Source organism: Equus przewalskii, chromosome 6 (genome assembly GCF_037783145.1).
Source record: "Equus przewalskii isolate Varuska chromosome 6, EquPr2, whole genome shotgun sequence".
In the NCBI taxonomy this organism is placed as follows: domain Eukaryota; kingdom Metazoa; phylum Chordata; class Mammalia; order Perissodactyla; family Equidae; genus Equus; species Equus przewalskii.
In genome coordinates, this window is record NC_091836.1 from 82,600,222 (window position 1) to 82,614,239 (window position 14,018).

The following is a 14,018-nucleotide window of genomic DNA, read 5'->3' on the forward strand; positions in this document are numbered from 1 at the left end:
TTTAGAATATTTTGGAATTAATTCCCCCCTTTTAAGAATATATGAAGTTCTTTTTTTTTCTTACTTTTTCAGTAATGGAATCTAGGGGAGATTGAAAGACTAGTTAGCTCCACTTTCTGTCTGCTGGTTGAATTTCCTTCAGTGTTCCTGCCAAGTGGTGCTCCAGCTCAGGGGCGTAGTAGGACTGAGACCAAACAGCATTGGATGTGGCTGTGTTCCACACAGTTGCCCCTGATTGGGAGTCAGTCACTGACTCCCAATGGAAAGATAGATGAAATATCTTATTCTTTGTCCATTTGCTCTTCTCACTGTCTCGGTTGGTAAGTTTTGACTTTGAATTTGTTTATATGCTGAAGGCACACAGGAGCCAGTTTTTAATAGGAACACAATTAAATGGTCCCTACTTTAAGGGTTAGCTGCAGGCAGTGGAAATTTATAGGAAGCTGGATTGAATGTTAGACATTAACTTGAGACTTTCATATTCAGTGCTTAGTTTCCCTAAATAAATTTGTAGCAGCTAAAACATGGAACTAAGAGTCCTTACAAATATTGTCAGTTTTTACTGTGTGTGTTCAATACATACTGATGCAGAAAGAAACATACAGGTAGGGGCCCGCCCTGTGGCCAAGTGGTTAAGTTTGTGCACTCCGCTTCGGCGCCCCAGGGTCGCTTGTTTGGATCCTGGGCGGGGACATGGCACCACTGATCAGGCCATGCCGAGGTGGCATCCCACATAGCACAACCAGAGGCACTCACAACTAGAATATACAACTATGTACTTGGGGGCTTTTGGGAGAAGAAAGAAAAAAAGGAGATTGGCAACAGATGTTAGCACAGGTGCCAATCATTAAAAAAAAAGCCACACAGGTAGAGCGAGTCTAGACTTCACTGCAGAACTGTATTTGTTAGTATTGTGTACTTGACTGCTTGGTGAACATAGAGGATCTCCCAGGAGATGGAGGAGAGAGCCATCTGATCTCAAGACCAACATTAGCCTGAGGGGGACGAATTTCTCACGTTCCATCAGGAAATCCAGCCTGTTAGAGTCCTGTTCATCAAGAGTTTCATAGTTAAGTAATCATCTCATTTTTAATCTAATAGATTTTCCATCCAATAAAGAAATGGAATGAAAATTTAAGTAATAAAGGTTAGCTGAAGAAAGAAAATGCCCTTTTTTCTTAACAATATGGTAGTCTTTTATTATCTCTTTAAGAAAGATTTGTCAAACTTTTCCTAATAACATGAAAATGAATTTATAAATTGTCGGAAGACAAAAGGTATTGGAGACTGGCTAATTGAGGGGAAAATTTGTGCTTTCAAATATTTATTTTGGTGCTTTCTGATTTTTTTCTATTTTACAAGAGTGGTTTTTAAAAATATATAATACATGCACATAGTACATAATTTAAAAATGTACAAAAGGATATGTAGTGAAAAGTAAATACCCCTCATCTTTCTTGCCCAGTTATTCAGTTCTCCCAGAGGCAACCATCATTACCAATTTTTTGGCTTTTTTGTCAGAAATAATCTATATACTTATAAGCATATGCATACTTTTTTCATTCCTTTTCCCTAAAAGGTGGTATATCATCCAGTATATTACATCTTGGCCTTCAGAAAGTATCAGGAATGCTATTTCGTGTCAGTGTATGTTGAACCACTCGTTCTTTTTTTAGTTGCAAAGTATACCATTATAGGAATATACCAGTTTGTCTGCTCAGTGTGCTATTGGTGGATATTTAGGTTTTCGGTCTTTTGATATCAGTGTTGCAGTGAATACATCATTTCACACACATGCAAGAGTAGCTGCAGGATAAATTATTAGAAATAGAATTGCAGGGTCAAAGGTAACGGGCATTTAAAATTTGATAGATATTCTCCTCCGTCCCCATAGAGGTTGTACTAGTTTATAGCCCGACCAGCAATATAAGCGTCTCTGTTCTTTGTGTGTATTTCAATTATAAGTTTTTGGTGGTCTTTGTAAGTCTCATAAGTGAAAAAATGAATCTTGTAGCTTTAATTTGCAGTTTTCTGAATGAGTAAGGTTGAGTATCGTTACGGATGGTTAAGAGCCGTTTGTATTTTTTTTTCTGTTTACTTTCCATTTATATCTTTGGCCCATCTAATTAATTGTTGGTCTTTTTGTTTTTTAGTTTAATTTTCCTTTATTGTATTTTTAATTTATTGTGGATGACTAACACTTAGTATTTTCTGCTGGCACCGACACTGGAAGCTGCTTTCTGTCTGGGTCTTGCAATGGTCTTTTGATTTTTATTAGATTGCAAATGCTCTTTCTTTGTTGACAGGAATAGGCCCTTTCTCTTTGATATGATATACTTCCATTCTGGCTAATTGTAGCATTTGGAAGCATTGCATTTTATATTAGAGATCATGGGTATGTAGCATAAAGATATGTGTGTGTGTGTGTCTGTGTGCGCTTGAATGTGGGGAAATATTCTTGGTATTTTCTTTGTTCCTTTTCATTTGTCTTAAGTAAAACAGATTATTAAATAGTCTTGGCACTATCGGGAACACACAGTCTCAGTGGTGAGCTAGCAGTGGGAGTGTCTGTAGTAGAGTCTTACTATTCAGAGTGTGGTTCCCAGCATCACTTAGGAGCTTTTAGAAATGAAGAATCTCAGACCCATGCCAGACTTATTGAATCAGAATCTGTTTTAGCACTGTCTCTGGGTCACTTGTGTGCAAATTAAAGTTATGGGAGCACTAGTAGAGGGATTCATCTGGCCTGAAAGGCTGTAACCTCCCGGAGAGGTATCCAGATGACCATTTCTGAGGGGGTTGGGGTCTCATGAACTTGGCTCTAAATTGGACAAGTAAAAAGATTTGAGATGTGGGGTTTTGTGCCTGGAGGAACTGGAGCAGGGGTCTTTGGATATGGCTTTATTTAGCACTGGAATGTTTCATTTCCGTAGGGTTCCCCAGGGTCCAGAATTTATTAGGATTGAAATAAAATTTCCAAGTAGAGGTTTTATGTTTAGGACAGGGTCTGGGGAGAGGGAATTGGTGAAAGCTAGGCCGACTGTGATGAGTTCAGCCAAGAGAAATAGTGTTCAAGTCAGAGTTTAAGGCTCGGTGGGCTTAGATCAAAAAATAGAAAATATTAGAGCCCCAGAAGACTCGCTTATGCCCCTTCCTTCCTCCCCAGAGGTAACCACTGTCTGGACTTCACATGCCTAGATGAGTTGGCTTTTGTTTGAATTTTATACAAATGGAATCACAGTAGATGTATTCTTATTGCATCTAGGTTCTTTGGCTAAGATTTGAGAACTCTTCCAGTTTCATTGCTGTATAGAATTTGTATGTTGGAATATGCCATTATTTATCTGTTTTACTGTTGATGGGTATTTGAATTTTTTCTGCTTAGGATGTTGCAAATAATACTTATTTGAATCTTCTTGTTTTTCAAGTCTTTTGGTGTTCTTTAGTAAATATTGCCAAATAGTTTCCCAAAGTGATTGTACCTATTTCTGCTGCGCTGGTAGTGTTAGGAGGGCACCAGTTCTACACCATCATCTACAAGTCGGAGAAGCCGCAGGGTGGAGACGTTACCTGGGTATAGCTCCTAATAAAGCTGCCCTGAGACTGTAGCCCGATTTCCTACCTTAGGAAGCATTTGAAGGCTTGTTAATCCTTCTTTCAGCCAGTAAGGAGGTATGGCTTGTCAGTTGTTTTGTCAAGCCCTCAAAGGTTTGGTTTAAGCCTGCTTCTGCTCAGATCATTAATTTCTTTCCCAAAATTAAAAAATGAGTTTATGTACATGTGAATATAGCCGTGTATAGTGCAGAGAGAAAATAGCTATAAGTTTTGCTTTGGTAATAAAATTTTCCTCCTTGTCTAAAAGATTCTTTCCATAGAAAAGGACCATTAGATTTTTTTTTTTAATTTTATTTTTCCTTTTTCTCCCAAAGCTCCCCAGGACATGGTTGTGTATTTTTAGTTGTGGGTCCTTCTAGTTGTGGCATGTGGGACACCACCTCAGCATGGCCTGACGAGTGGTGCCATGTCCGCACCCAGGATTTGAACTGGCGAAACCCTGGGCTGCCGAAGCAGAGTGTGCGAACACAACCACTCGGCCACAGGGCCGGCCACAGGACCATTAAAATTTTTTAAACGGAAATTTTACAGATTGGACTGACCACCAAGGGATAGTACCAAGAATTACTGCCAAAGATGTTAGGGGAAGGTGAATAAGGAAATGTAATTGTGTGCCCAGCCTTTTGTGTATTACATTTAATCCTCACACAAATGCTGTGATGTGAAGGGAGGGGGTGGGTATGCTGTCTGTATTTTAGAGATGAGGAATCTACAGAACCAAACAGGTAAGTAAGCTCACCCCCAAGATAAATGGATGAGCCTGGATTCCAGCCCAGCCCTGCTAGACTCAGAGCCCAAGGGTTCCCACTACATTCTGACATCCAGTTATCTGAAAGGCTTGTTTCCACAAAGGGACAACCTTATTTAGCAGGAAGCAGTTTATAGTAGGGCCTGGTTTCATACAGTACTGAAAATGGCTTCACTAGAGATTTAGTTTCCTAATAACTCATGTAGGGGAGGAAAGACTTTTCTTCTACCCTCTTAGGTTCAGTGGCTGGTGCCTGCTAATTAAACTGACAAAAACAGGTTAACAGGAGAAAACACATGTCTGTCTATATATACATATATATATATATATATTTTTTCTAATATCCATGGGGGCTTCACAGAAAAGAAATGAAAACCCCAAAATGTGGTTAGACTTGAAAGGTTATATACCATATTAACAAAAGGGTGACAAATTATGGAGAAATGACAAGACAAAGGAAAATGGGTTTGGGCTTCTAGGGGCAGTAAATTGTGGGAAGATAAATATACGGGAAAACTAGTAGTAGATAAAGATTATTTTAGTAAGGTTTGTTTGTGCAGACTCATCTTGGTGCCAACTTTCCATCTTCTTCATGGCCGTAAAATTCCCCCAGGGGGTCCTCATTATGGTGGTCCTCATTTTTCAGAAGTTTCTGCTTTGAATCAGATAATGGAAGCTCCAAGAAGACTTCTTTCTGCATCTGTTGAATCTCAGTTGCCTTCAGCTCAAAGTAATCCATTTGCCAGAGTGACATATTTTGGGGATGCACTTTCTGATCCCCGTGCTCCCTCACACAAAACTTACGGTTTTCAAAGGCAGTTAAGTCCAATACATATTTTCAAAGTTCAATGATCCGTAGGATTATTTTGGTGTAGATATTTGCAGAAACGTGTTTGAATTTTGTTATTAATCTTAATCAAGACCCCAGAACTTCTTTTCTTCTACCTTATCTTACTATCTCTGCTGCCCTAGGTGTTTTGTTCCCAGTATTCCAATAATGATTCTACCTAGGTAAAGTCTGTCAGTGGGTGGGATAGAGGAGAGTTGGAAATAAATCCACTAACCTTTGATAAATGCTTATTTCTTAACCTGAGAATGATGTCTTTTTATTCAAACTGATCATGGCAATAATTAAGTCCACCTTGATGGTTTTGGGAGTCCCATTCTGAGTTTGACAGTAAACCTCTTACATTCTTTCCCTTTGTTGGCTGCCTCTGGAACTGGCCCTCAGGGAAATGCTGGTAAAGTCTAATTGCCTTTGAATTTTAATTGTTGAAGAGTCTGCGTGAGCCAATTAATAGTCACATTTCCATAAAGCTTTGCTGGTTTGGCCCAACAACTTTTGTTATGGAATGATGTGGAATTTTAAGGTTTCTGGAGCTAGAATTTGCCTTATTTTGTGTGTTAAAATTTTCTATGGAGGACATTCTTGTCTGTTTCGGATATGCCAAGAAGGCCCTGTAGTGAAGAGTGCTGTTCATTTCCTCTTGGTAAATCGTACTGCTGTAGAAGTGGCAAGGGCCCTCCAGATCATCTGTTCCAACCTCCTCACTTTCTCTGAACTTTTTTCCAGTGCTATGCACTCAGTCCTTATCCATGAATTGGTGCCTTTACCTTACTGTAGGACCAGCAGAAATTCTTTTTTTAAAGGTATGCTTTTTGGTGAGGAAGATTGCTAAGCTAACATCTGTTGCCAATCTTCCTCCCTTTTTTTTTTTTTCTCCCCAAAGCCCCAGTACATCGTTGTATATTCTAGTTATAGGTCCTTCTAGTTCTTCTATGTGGGATGCCACCACATCATGGCTTGATGAGCGGTGTGTGGGTCCATGCTCAGGATCCGAACCAGTGAACCCCACGGAAGCGGAGCTGCTAACTTAACCGCTTAGCCACGGGCCGGTCCCAGTAGGAACTTTTTACGTCCTCTGTAAATGTGGGATTTAGTGTGAAGATATTGGTTCAAACTTGGCTCTGCCCATATATGTGTGCTGAGTGATCTTGGGCAAGAAAAATTATTAAGGAGCCCTGTGGGAAACTGTACCTGAAATCATCAGAGATAGTTTTCTGTGCTTAATAAATTTTCCCTTTACTGTTTATTTTTCTCATTATTGGTGAGTCTTTTGTAACACTGGGCTTCAAGACCATGGAATTGCCTCTCATTCCTTCTTCCCACCATACCCTACTTGCCCTATGCTTGTTCACATTTGTCTTTCTGCTTAGCAAGTGTCTGACACAATTAGTTGACAGTACATTAAAAATTTTAATTAATTGAGTTGTTTTTGGCTCTAATACAGGCAAAGGAATTCCCATTTCTTGGCACTGAAGAGCTGCCTTTTTTTTTTTGTCTTTTGGTAGATTTTTGTGGTTTTCTGGTTATTATAATATCCCAGTCTCTCACTTTAATTGCTTTGTCTATTTAAAGAACTCTTAAAAAAAAGTAGAAAATGAGAGAGGATCTTGCCTGTAATCATTTATCTTAACTAAGTTTCTAAAACTAATGAGACAACAAGATTATCCTTCTCTTAATATTAGAACCTTTGTTACGAGAGTACGACTATGTCACAAGGGTACAGTTGCTATTGATTGCGTGAGTGCTGTCTTAGAAGCTCTCTGTGGTTCCTCCATTTGCGACCATTTCAGGCTCTTTCTGCCCATGAGACCCTCATGTTCTCCTTTTACAGATAAGGAAACAGCTTCAGAGTAGATCTTAGGATCTCCTGGCTTCAAAGTGGCAGAGTCTGGACTTGAAATCCTAGTAAGTGAATGTATTTTAATTTAAGTAGCTTTGTAATATTTCTCTTAATGTAAATATAAATGTATAATTAAAACCCACTGGGAAAACCCACTCTAGCAAGAAAGGCTTGAGAATAATTGTCGTATCTGGTACCCAGCATTTTGCTGGTCTTCCGAAAGATTTCTGCCTCTTTAACTTTTGAACCTTAGGATAAGGTATTTTTTTTTTTATTAAGGTTATGAAAGTTAACATCCTTGTGAAATTACAGTTGTATGTCTTTATTAGTCATGTTGTAGGTACACCACTTCACCCCTAGTGCCCTTCCCCCACCCCCCTTTGCCCTGGGAACCACAGATCAGTTCTCTTTGTCCATATGTTAACTACCACCTATGAGTGGAGTCATACATAGTTCGTCTTTCTCTGTCTGGCTTATTTCACTCAACATAGTACTCTCAAGGTCTATCCATGTTGTGAATGGGATGACTTTGTCCTTTTTTATGGCTGAGTAGTATTCCATTGTATATATATACCATATCTTCTTTATCCAATCATCAGTTGCTGGGCACTTAGGTTGGTTCCATGACTTGGCTATTGTGAATAATGCTGCGATGAACATAGGGGTGCATGGGCCTTTTGGAATTGCTGATTTCAGGTTCTTAGGATAGATACCCAGTAGTGGGATGGCTGGGTCATAAGGTACTTCTATTCTTAACTTTTTGAGGAATCTCCATACTGTTTTCCATAGTGGTTGCACCAGTTTGCATTCCCACCAACAGTGTATGAGGGTTCCCTTTTCTCCACAGCCTCTCCAACATTTGTCACTCTTGGTTTTGAATATTTTTGCCATTCTAACAGGTGTAAGGTGATATCTTAGTGTAGTTTTGATTTGCATTTCCCTGATGATTAGTGATGATGAGCATCTTTTCATGTGTCTATTGGCCATCTGTATATCTTAGGATAAGGTATTTTTTGAGGAAAATACCCAGTTGCCACTGGTAGGTGGTATTTCCTGAGGCTGCTCAAGAACGGTGAAAATAAATAGGAATGACGTGTCCTGGCCCCTCCCCGCCAGCCCAGGGGAGTGGCAGTGCTCCCGCTGTGCTCAGTACTGCAGTGCTGCAGTGACTTTTCAGCAGGCAATGGGAGCTTTAGATATCTTGCTGTGTAGGAGAATCACACAGTAGAAATCTAAACAACATGCCCTGGAAGGATTGGCAGCATCTCTTTCCTGGTTTCTGCTTTTCCGCTATCTTCTGGGCACACTGGCACGACTGTGTGGAAGATGTGACAAGTCTGAACTTCCTTTAAAAGAATTCTCATTTGTACTGGCTTTGCCACTAAGTTAGTAGGGTGGAGTGTATTGGTGGATGGGGGAATCAAGAATACCTAGAGATAGAGTTTAAAAGTACTTAGTGCTTGTAAAGTTTTTGGTGGCATTGTGATAAGGTGGGGAAATTGTAGGAATTCTGTACTTTCTTCATGAAGAAGACCATGTAAGTCATTGTAGTAGGATAAAACCACATATTAATAGCTTTGAGCTACTTACTGAAACTGATAAGAAGCAGTTTTTCTGCAACTTCCTAAACAATCTGTATATAGTTAAGCTTGAGGAGAGAGAATTAGGTTAGGTAAAAATTTTCTGCTATGTGGTGTTAACAGATTTGTTATTAAGGCTTTATAGGGAAGATGTCCTGGTAGATGAGGGAAGAAAGTATGTAGTTGTGCTTTTTTAGGGTTGAGCCAATCACATATTCAAGATATAAATCCTCCATTATTGGAAAGATCCAAAGAGGGCAGAGCAAAATGGCAGGGTGAGCTGACCTGGGACTCTCTCCCCTCCAAATTACAACAAAGGACTGGAAAAAAACCTGAATTTCAGCTAATAAACCTAATGCCAGGACGTCAGAGACCTACAGTATCAAAAAGATGGAGGATGGAGACCCTGCTGCCAGCCTCGGAGGAGGTGGAACAGGGTAGGAGAGGACTTTGCTCCCTCCCCTAGAGTCTGGGATCGCTGCCGCGGGTACGAGAAGGAGCGGGGGAGGGGCCGCACGACCAGGGGATCGTCCAGGACTCCTGCCGCCGGTACAGTGGAAACCTGCTGGCAGGGGAAAGCTTCTATGCGCGGGGACCCCATAAACCCGGGGCCTCAGGAGACCAGAGAACAGAACAGATCCGAATTCAGATCGTTGTGTGAGAAAAATAGCCCCTCCCCCTGGCAAACCGCACTGGGTGCCACCGTCTTGCCCAAAGGCGGAGAGCTCAGAACGTGCGGCTCTCAACCCCCATCTCGTGGCGACAGGCTGTAACTGCAACCGAATTCTACTACCATGCGAAAAACTGCTCCTCTACCACCCGGCAATTTATAAAAGCCCCAGACCAGAAGGAAAACAATAAAAACACAGAATTCAGTCCTGAGGACTTGGAAATAGGTAAACTAAGTGAAAATGAGTTCAGAGTAGCTATAATCAAAAAACTCAGTGAAGGTAGAGAGAAAGACAGAGAAACAAGCCAACGAGTTCTGGACTTAGTTCACAAAAGAGATTGAAATTATAAAGAAGAATCAAACAGAATTACTAGATATGAAAAATGCAATGGATCAGATAAAACAGAATATGGATTCCCTGAATGCCCATGTAGACACCACAGAGGAGCAAATTAGGATAAATTGAAGATAGACAGGCTGAATGGCTCCAGGCAGAGGAAGAAAGAGAACTAAGAGTTAAAAAAAATGAGTAGAATCTCAGAGAGATAGCAGATTCACTGAGGAGAAAGAATTTAAGGATCAGAGGAATTCTGGAGAACGTGGAAAAGGAAAATGGAGCAGAAAGTGTGCTTAATGAAGTTATAGAAGAGAACTTCCCAAATCTAGGGATTGAGGGAGAAATGTGTGTAGAGGAAGCTTTCAGATCTACTAGATTTGTCAATGCAAAAAGACCTACTGCAAGACATATAGTAGTACAGATGGCAGAAATGAAAGACAAAGAAAGAATACTCAGGGCAGCAAGACAGAAGAAAATAACCTGCAAAGGAACTCCTATCAGACTTTCAGCGGATTTCTCTACAGAAACCTTACAAGCTAGGAGAGAATGGAGTGACATATTCAAAACTTTAAAAGATAAAAATCTTCAGCTCAGAATACTCTATCCAGCAAGAATATCCTTCAGATATGAGGGAGAAATTAAATCTTTTCCAGACAAACAAAAGTTAAGGGAATTTGTAACCAAAAGTCCTCCACTACAAGAAATCCTCAAGAAGGCTCTCATACCTGAAAAAAGAAAAAAGGGAGACAGGGGTCACAAACCACAGAGTAGGGAGACAGATAAATAGAACCACAATAGGATAGCAAATATTCAACTATAGCATTAGGATAAAGGTAAGGAAACGACCAAAGCAAAGACAATCTTATCACTCTAACTACAAACTCATAACATGAGTTGGAATAAGAAATGAAAAAAATAATTTAGGAGGGGAAGAGCAAGGGGACTAAATCAGTCTAGGCCAAGTAAGTTAAGAGACCACCAGAGAATAGACTATATTATACACGAGATTCTAAATACAAACTTCAGGGTAGCCACTAAACTAAAAAACAGAACAGAGCCATAAAACATAAATAAGGAAAAATCCAAGAAACCCAGCATAAGAAATTGCAGTATTAAATGGGTAGGCTAAAGCACGCAGGAAGAGAAACGCAGGAAATTCAGATAACGAGTGACAGATTGACAGCATTAAGTCCACATGCATCAATAATCACTCTCAATGTAAACGGATTGAACTCTCCAATAAAAAGACACAGAGTGGCAAAATGGATTAAAGAACAAGATCCAACAATTTGTTGCCTCCAGGAAACACACCTCAGCTCCAAGGACAAACACAGGCTCAGAGTGAAGGGGTGGAGAACAATACTTCAAGCTAATAGGAAGCAAAAAAAAGCAGGTGCTGCAATTCTTATATCAGACAAAGCGGATTTCAAAATAAGACAGCTACAGAGAGACACAGAGGGACAATATATAATGATCAAAGGGACACTACATCAAGAAGAAATAATGCTTATAAATATTTATGCACCCAACATAGGAGCACCAAGGTTCATAAAGCAACTATTAACAGACTTAAAGGAAGATATTAAAAACAACGCAATAATAGTAGGGGACCTCAACACCCCACTCACATCAATGGACAGATCATCAACAAGGAAATAGTGGAGCTAAACGAAAAACTAAAACAATTGGACTTAATAGACATATATAGATCACTTCATCCTAAAACCGCAGAATACACATTCTTCTCAAGTGCACATGGAACACTCTCAAGGATAGGCCATATGTTGGGAAACAAGGCAAGCCTCTACAAATTTAAAAAATTGAAATAATAACAAGCATCTTCTCCGATCATAATGCTGTAAGGATAAAAATTAATTACAAGAGAAAAGCTGAGAAAGGCACAAAGATTTGGAGACTAAATAATACACTACTGAACAAGCAATGAATCATTGAAGAAATTAAAGAAGAAATCAAAAAATACCTGGAAACAAATGAAAATGATAACATGCCATACCAACTCATATGGGATACAGCAAAAGCTGTATTAAGAGGAAAATTCATCGCAATACAGGCACATCTTAACAAACAAGAAAAATCCCAAATAAGCAGTCTTAAATTACACCTAACTGAACTAGAGAAAGAATAACAAACAAAGCCCAAAGTCAGCAGAAGGAGAGAAATAATAAAAATCAGAGCAGAAATAAATACTATTGAAATGAAAAAGGCAGTAGAAAGGATCAATGAAACAAAGAGCTGGTTCTTTGAGAAGATAAATAAAATTGACAAACCCCTAGCCAGACTTACAAAGAAAAAAAGAGAGAAAGCCTAAATAAACAAAATCAGAAATGAAAGAGGAGAAATAACAACAGACTCTGCAGAAATATAACGGTTTATAAGAGAATTCTATGAAAAACTCTATGCTAACAGAATGGATAACCTAGAGGAAATGGATAAATTCTTGGACTCCTACAATCTCCCAAAGCTCACTCAAGAAGAAGCAGACAATTTGAACAGACCAGTCACAAGGAAAGAGATTGAAACAGCAATCAAAAACATCCCAAAGAATAAAACCCCAGGACCAGATGGCTTCCCTGGGGAATTCTACCAAACGTTCAGACAGTATTTAATACCTATCCTTTTCAAGCTATTCCAAAAAATTAGGGAGGATGGAACACTTCTAACACATTCTATGAGGCCAACATCATGCTGATACCAAAGCCTGACAAGGACACCACGAAAAAAGAGAACAACAGGGTAATGTTGCTGATGAACATAGATGCAAAAATTCTAAACAAAATTTTGGCAACAAGAATTCACCAATTCATCAAAAGGATCATACATCATGATCAGGTGGAATTCATACCAGGGACACAGGGATGGTTCAACATCCGCAAATCAATCAACGTGATACACCACATCAACAAACTGAGGAAAAAACCACATGATCATCTCAATAGATGCAGAGAAAGCATTTGACAAGATCCAACAGCCATTTATGATTAAAACTGAACAAAATGGGCATAGAAGGGAACTAACTCAACATAATAAAGGGCATATATGACAAACCCACAGCCAGAATCATACTCAATGGGCAAAAACTGAGCGCCATTTCCCTGAAAACAGGACCGAGACAAGGATGCCCTCTCTCACCACTCTTATTCAACATGGTACTGGAGGTCCTGGCCAGAGCAATCAGGCAAGAAAATGGAATCCAAATAGGGAGGGAAGAAGTGAAACTCTTGCTGTTTGCAGACGACATGATCTTATATATAGAAAACCCCAAAGAATCCATTGGGAAACTCTTAGAAGTAATCAACAGCTACAGCAAAGTTGCAGGGTATAAAATCAATTTGTATAAATCAGTAGCATTTCTATATTCTAATAACGAACTAACAGAAAAAGAACTCAAGAACACAATACCATTCACAATCGCAACAAAAAGAATAAAATACCTCGGGATAAATTTAACTAGGGAAGTGAAGGACCTATATAATGAAAATTACAAGGCCTTTTTGAGAGAATTGGATGACGACATAAGGAGATGGAAAGACATTCTATGTACATGGATTGGAAGCATAAACATTGTTAAAATGTCCATTCTACCTAAAGCAATCTACAGATTCAATGCTATCCCAATCAGAATCCTAATGACATTCTTTACAGAATTAGAACAAAGAATCCTAAAATTTATATGGGGCAACAAAAGACCCCGAATTGCTAAAGCAATCCTGAGAAAAAAGAACAAAATGGGAGGCATCACAATCCCTGACTTCAAAACATACTACAAAGCTACCATAATCAAAACAGCATGGTACTGGTACAAAAACAGGTGCACAGATAATGGAACAGAATTGAAAGCCCGGAAATAAAACCACACATCTATGGACAGCTAATCTTAGACAAAGGAGCTGAGGGCCTACAAAGGAGGAAAGAACTCTTTTCAACAAGTGGTGCTGGGAAAACTGGAAAGCCATACGTGAAAGAATGAAAATTGACCATTCTTTCTCACCATTCACCAAAATAAACTCAAAATGGATCAAAGACCTAAAGGTGAGACCTGAAACCATAAGGCTTCTAGAAGAAAACCTAGGCAGTACACTCTTTGACATCGGTATTAAAAGGATCTTTTCAGACACCATGTCTTCTCAGAGAAGGGAAACAATAGAAAGAAGAAACAAATGGGACTTCATCAGACTAAAGAGCTTCTTCAAGGCAAATGAAAACAGGATTGAAACAAAAAAACAACCCACTAACTGGGAAAACATATTTGCAAGTCATATATCTGACAAAGGTTTAATATCCATAATATATAAAGAACTCTCACAACTCAACAACAAAAAATCAAACAACCTGATCAAAAAATGGGCTGGAGACATGAACA

General features: G+C 39.2%; 1 protein-coding gene across 6 annotated transcripts in view; it reads left to right on the forward strand.

The window, feature by feature from the left end:
• FAR1 (fatty acyl-CoA reductase 1) overlaps positions 1–14,018 on the forward strand; it is a 76,696-nt gene that overhangs the window by 18,659 nt on the left and 44,019 nt on the right. For 2 of the 6 annotated variants that reach the window (XM_070626405.1, XM_070626403.1), the window contains exon 2: positions 7,042–7,115. The exons of the other annotated variants lie outside the window; for them this stretch is intronic. The gene's annotated coding sequence lies outside the window, so the exon portion shown is untranslated. The remainder of the gene's footprint in view (positions 1–7,041; positions 7,116–14,018) is intronic. 6 annotated transcript variants of the gene reach the window in all.